Below are 6652 nucleotides of genomic sequence, written 5' to 3' on the forward strand. Positions count from 1 at the left end.
AATTATAATTGGTTATAATATAAATGTTATTAAATTTTTAAGGTCAAAATTCAATACCTTGAGGCAAAATTAATGCTTTAGTATTAGTTACAACAACAACAAAAAGTTTTCTTAATTGCTAATTTGCTTAGAAAAACAGGGACTTTTAAACATGATTACTTAAAATTCAAAATTAATTACAGAATATTCCTTAAAGGATACACAAATTCAAAGGATTTCATCAACTGAAAAAAACTCCATCACATCAAACACTCCATTCAACTGGAGAGTAAAGACTGTATCCGGATACTTCCAACTTACTCCTGTACTACAAAATTCAAGGAGATAAACTTTAAGAGTCATATATTCCAAATCAATATAAAGCACTCATTCATGTGGACTTCAGAGATGCTGGATGGAACTCATCTTCAATTAATTGACAGGTCAAGTACCCCCAAGTAACCGAACATTTCTCTCAGTTTTTTATTCCTTAAACTCTTTTATGCTTGGCTGTTTTTAACGGTTTCTAATATCTAATAATTCACTTAGTATATTCCTAAATGATAAAAAAGTGCTAATCTTGTTTTAAATTAAGTTATAAATGCTTATCAGAACTCCTATCTTACTCAACTAGTTTTCATGTTTAAAGTAGTTAAGTGTTTTTATTCTTTGTAAACATGTATATATATTTCCTAATTATTCCTAATAATATTACTTCTTTTAGCCAAATTCAACCAATTAGACTAAAAGGGCCCTGAAATATATTCCAATGTTTAACAAGTAACTACAACTGTATTTTGACTAGATAGCATTCTTCTTATACAAATTATACAAGACATCACTCTAATAACAACATATTCATGATACTTTATAGTTTAAGTACTAATGTTCTTTGATTAAATGAGTATGTAAGTTGTCCTATATAGTACCATTAGCTGGGATTAAAACAACTAAGCAATATCTCTATTTTATTAAAGAAATGGACAATTTTTCATTTCTAACCATTAAAATAAAAAAAACATTTTTTTTTTTTTTAAAAGCAGTAAGGTGAGTCTTTAAGGCCTATAAAGTTCCAATTTCCTAACAGGTTTGATCTCTTGTTTCTATTAATGTTATTAATATTTGTTATATAAATGAAGAAATTCTTGTTAGAAGAAAGTATAAAGAATACTGTATTTTGTAATTTCTTCTACAATATGTTTCATTTATGTTTTCTAAGCTAAATCTGGTATGATATCAATATAATAAAACAGATGAAGTCATTATCCACAGATAAGAACTACTAGAGTTAGAGCTAGCCACTCCGTGAGGTTATAGTTATAAGGTCTAACTTACCCAAAGAAAATCCAATCATTAGAAAGCAATAGATTTGCTTACATGTTCCAAATATAAACAAAATAGTTCACAGACTACAGATAACTATAAATACGGGGGAAACACAGTCAATCGCATCTTTATTTTAATGTTTGTTGTCTTAATCTGTTATATTTGCTCTATTAGGCCAAGCAACGCTCTTGGTTGTTTTAAGTTTAGTCATCCTTTTATATGCCACATACAAAAGTTATGTCAGATATAGAGGACAAAAGAAAAGTAAGATCTGGATCATGCTGGCTGATAGTTTTGATATGCTCCAGGAGTTTCTTTCTTATTGGCTCCAAGAGCTAGCTATTCCTGTCTCCTGAAGACTGCTATCTTGCCTACAACTGAGCCTAACATGACTTGGGAATAAATAATATGTGGCTCATGCATGCACAAAATGTGATGCTTAGTCAACGCAGGGAACTGGGAAAGAAAAGTTTCCAAAAAGAACTCCTGCACCTTGGACTGAACTTCCTGAAAGGCTCACCAACTGATTTTCAGTCTGGAAACTGTGGGGAGTTTGGAATGTTGCAGGTCCAGAGCCCAATCACCATTTAACTCAGGCCATCTTTAGCCCCCTAAACAGCCACTCCTTGCCCACCTCTGTTTCTGATCTAACATCCTGTGATTAACAGATAAAAAATGTTTCAGAACGTATTATCCTAATAGACTACGCCGTCTCACCTATCAAAAGGCTAAGAATGTCAGCAGATAGCATCTGAGACCTATAGTTAAAAACCCCTTGCTTTGCTACGACCTGCCAACTGAATGTATCCTCCAACGTATTTGAAAAGTATCTTGATTTATGACTTTTCTTTCTTCTGATACTATAAAAATGTAAGGCAACTGTTACCACCCTTAAACACAGAATTTGGGGTAACGTGAATCTGTGTTCCTGGGCCATGGTCACTCGTATTTGGCTCCAGAATAAACTATCTCTTACCCCCTTTGAGGTGAGAGTTATGCTTTGGCGACAGAAGCTAGTGCCGTTTTGCTGCTTTCGGCATCTCTGCAAAGTCTACCTTTATACTCTGGAAGGGTCTCAGTCCAGTAAGCCATATGTGCTTTATATCCTCTTACTTTTTGTTCATCTTTTGGCGAATCACACATCTTCCACACACCTGTTTTTAGCTCTTGTATTGTGTCACATATAGCCTGAGGTCCCCAGTGACTCACCTTATAAAATGTGCACTGATTAGACACTAATCTCTGAAGACTTCATGACCTTTCTGATCAATAAGACAGGCGACTTATTAGAGGGGTCCCAGGTCCCACCATCCTCTGTGTCATGGCTGAACTTGGAGGGCAATAGCCAAAATATTGGCTACCCTCTTTTGAGCCTCTTATCCTTATTGGTGTAAGCTTCCAGAAGGACAACTTTACCAGGCTTGTAATCTAACTTTTGTGTAAAATTTAGATGAATTAGCTTAATTAGACATACAGTCTTATTCTTTAAGCCAGTTCTTCTGTTACTGTTAGTACATCAATATAACCATCAGAATTTTAATCATCAAACACACACAAACACACATCATCCTTAAACTTTGTATAAGTCATTCAGAAACTTTTGTAACTTAGTTTTAAGATTTCTTGGTTTTGCCGTCACTTTTTATCTTTTTTTTTTTGTCTTTTTGAGACAGGGTCTTCCTGTAACTCCAACTGTCCTGGAACTCACTATGTAGACCAGGCTGGCCTTGAACTCACAGAGATCCACCTGCCTCTGCCTTCAGAGTGCTGGGACTAAAGGCGTGCACCGCCATGCCCGGCTGACTTTTTATCTTTTGTTCTTAGGACTAAATCTTGTTTTATCATACAAGATTCAACCTTTATCTAAAATATTTTCTTTGTAACAAAAAATAACTTTATATTTACATTCTTCTCAATCATTCTCTTATTATCCAGCTACTGTTTCTTTCTTACTTCATATCTGTAAACAAGAGCTGAAGCCGAATTCCATGTCTTTCTCATTGTAGCCAGTTAAGATTACTTGTGTACATGCGTTATTACATGTCAAGCCTCTTTCCTGTTGGAGGGATGTTTCAGGCAAATGATCTCCTCTCTGCTTGGACGTTTATAATTCTATCCCCTGCCCTCCACCTTGATCTGATTGAGCTTGAGTTAGAAAATTTACATTCCTACAAGAGCCCTGGAGATATCAGTGGCCTTGAGAACTTTGCAAACAGGAAAAGGCAGGAAACAAAAATTACACAGAGAACCAGAAATCTCCATATGTTACCTTGGCAATTGTGGTTTCAGATGACAGAAGACACTTATTTTTAATTAATTAATTAATCCATTATTTTGAGACAGGGTCTCACTATGTAGCCCCACTAGCGTGGAGCTCCTAGACTGGTTTCTGCCTCACAGAACTCTACCTGTCTCTGCCTCCCTAGTGCTGGGATTAAAGGTGTGCTGACAGAAGACATTCATTGCCCTTGATGTAGCTAAGATAAAGAAAAGCACACGGCCTCAGAGTTGGTCAGAAAAGTCATTTCTTCTCCCTTTGGTTCTACTCTCAACTTTATCAAGAGTACCCAGTTGAACCTGGCATGGAAAACAAACAAAAAACAAGACTTCCCTTCTCGCCCCTCCTTCTCATCGAAGGTCTGAGTGGAATTATGTTTTTGGTATCTTTTTCCTTGTCTCCTCTTTCCATTTTGGCCACTCTCTTTTAAGGTTTCCCACACTTGTAACATTAGTTAATCACTTTAGGATTCCTTCCTGAGTGGGGATTAGGAGGGCACTGTTGGTCCCACCTCCTGCTTATCCTGTTTCATGATCTGATCACCAGCTGCTCCGAGGTTTTTGCCCTGAATTTTGTGGATATAGATTTTGATTTTGTTTCATTTTAAGTATATATATATATATTTATATAATGTTTGTGTATACACACAAAGTATACACCTCCCCAGATTCGTACATATATAAGCATGTATATATGATTGGTTCTTGTTAGCTGTAGTTGAGCTCTGTGAAGTCGTGAGCCCTGAATTACTGTATAATGAGCCATAATTCAGGGTTAGATTTCTGTAAACCTCTGGACACATTTAAAGTTTTTTTTTTTTTTTTTTTTTTTACATTTTTCTGAATGCTTATCACTTTTGAAGGGGAACATAGAAGTTAGCTTTTTCACCAAAGATAGCATAATGTACAATGTATTTTCCCCGGAGACGGCAGGGTTTTATCAGTAGCATAAAGAATTAAAGTTTTCATATCCAATCTTTATCTGAAGGAAATTTCAGATGAAAGACTGAAGGCTTATGGATGGGTCTTTGGGGCCAGATAAGAGAATATTTGATCATTTTTGCTTTTTCCCTTTCCTTCTTTCAGAACTCATCTTCCCAGAGCCTCATTCTTCCTAATGGATTATATGAGGGACTGTCAGAGGGAGACGAATAATTCCTTTCTCTCCCAGTTCTCATTGGAATTATTCAACCCCTTCGCTGGAGGTTTCTCGAACTCCCCCTGGACCTTTTGTTTCTCATTTCTAGTAATTTTGTGACCGATCTTCTGCCCAACAAATGGCCTAGGAGTAATGAGTTCCCTTGTCAACTTTTCCTTCCTTGGCCTGTGCATGAGGTTTGCCTGTTTGTAGCAATTATGACTTTTTCTTCCCCAAATCTCGAATCACCAAGGCAGCACCTGATAGTCCAGTTTCTCTACCTTGGTTCATGCATGAAGCTGCATGATTGTCACATAACACTCCCCGACACCCTACCCCTCACCAGCCACAAAACAGTTTTTTCTATATTTCTAATTGCATGTTTCTGCCCCCGGAGTTCTTCTGTGGCTGAGATTTTCAGGAAAGAATACTCTTCCTGATGTGTACTATTTCCTCTATTGGTTCAGAATGCACACTTATCTAATGTACATCCTGGGGTTTGAGATTACTTCATTTTCTGATCCATGGCTCGGTCACATAGCAGACTTCCTGTAACTTTTCAGCCCAAGGATAAACTGAGAGCTTCTACACAGGCAAGTGCCAGCTGTCACCTAGCGAGGACAGGGATCTAGGACCTCCTGCTTTTCTGTGATTCTCTGACACGATCTAACACATATCACACTGAAAATGCACCATAATGATGCATTTTTTTACATGGAATGAGAAAAATGAATAAATAGGTTGGGGAGAAGAAAGAAATTTTCATGACTGCTTACCAGCAAACTTTTTTCATCTATATTAGAAAACTCCATGCCTTTCCATTATCCATATTCATAAAGAACAACATATAAACTAAGTAGATAAAGGTAAGAAGTAAGACATATATTTGACAATTTCAAAACATAATAAAAACAATGCCAAAATATAGTAAAAAGAAGCAGAAAAGGAAATGACTAGGGAAACGTCTTTCCAGGTCTTAGGGAATTTGACAGACCCTGTGGAGATGACATGGCAAGCTTTGCTGGAATCTCCTGTTTCCCACCAGGGGCTGGCACTCATTTTACTTCAGGACCCAGTCTCCGAGCTCTTCCCTCCTTTCGGGAAGCCCCACCTGAGCCAGGTGAGCTCAATGACTACAGAGGGACCATGCTCAGCCTCCACAGTTCACAAGTGAAGGGGCCAGCTCCTTACCACCGAGGGAAAGTTGCCCATCCCACCTTCACAGCATGCGTCAGCCACAGCCCATCCCTGTCTGCAACTGCCTTTCCTGGTCATCTTCCATCAGACACTCTGGCTTGGTACCCCAGCTGTGATTGTTCCTTGTTTCAGGTCTCCAGAGTCACTCAGTCTCAAACAATAGCCCCTACCTCAAGATGGCATCCTCCAACTCCGGGGTGCCCCGCAGGACATTTCTTCCTCAACTCTAGCCTGCTCTGCAGGAGGGTTGACTGCTGCAGCAATCATCACACACGTTTAAGCTACATCAGAGCTATGGGTTTCTCCTGCAGCTATGACTGCCACCCCGTTGTCACCAGGATTGCCTGGCTTACTACAGGATTATGATCCCCTCCGTCCAAGCTGGGGTTGGAGCTGTGGACTGTTCCCTACAGTTCTTCGCCCCACTTTGCCTGCCATGATTTTCAGCTGTCCTGTCACCTTCTTGATTTCCAACGTTCTTTATCTCCTTATCTTCTCAGAATATTATCTTTCTTTTGTGACCTGACGCACCTCATTTCTGGAGTCAAATGGAAGAAGGTCCTCTTCTACCGTCATACCCTGACAGTTCCAAGGATGCCTCCAAACTGGAGAAAAGGCAGTGATAAATTGTTTCTCTGTATACACCTCTTCCACAGTGTGGAGCTCTACAAAGATCAAGTTTCATTGCTATTTTTAACTATGCTTGTACTTAACAGCTATCATTTCTTGAACATC

Source organism: Nannospalax galili, unplaced genomic scaffold, assembly GCF_000622305.1.
Source record: "Nannospalax galili isolate Female #2095 unplaced genomic scaffold, S.galili_v1.0 scaffold1081, whole genome shotgun sequence".
NCBI lineage: Eukaryota > Metazoa > Chordata > Mammalia > Rodentia > Spalacidae > Nannospalax > Nannospalax galili.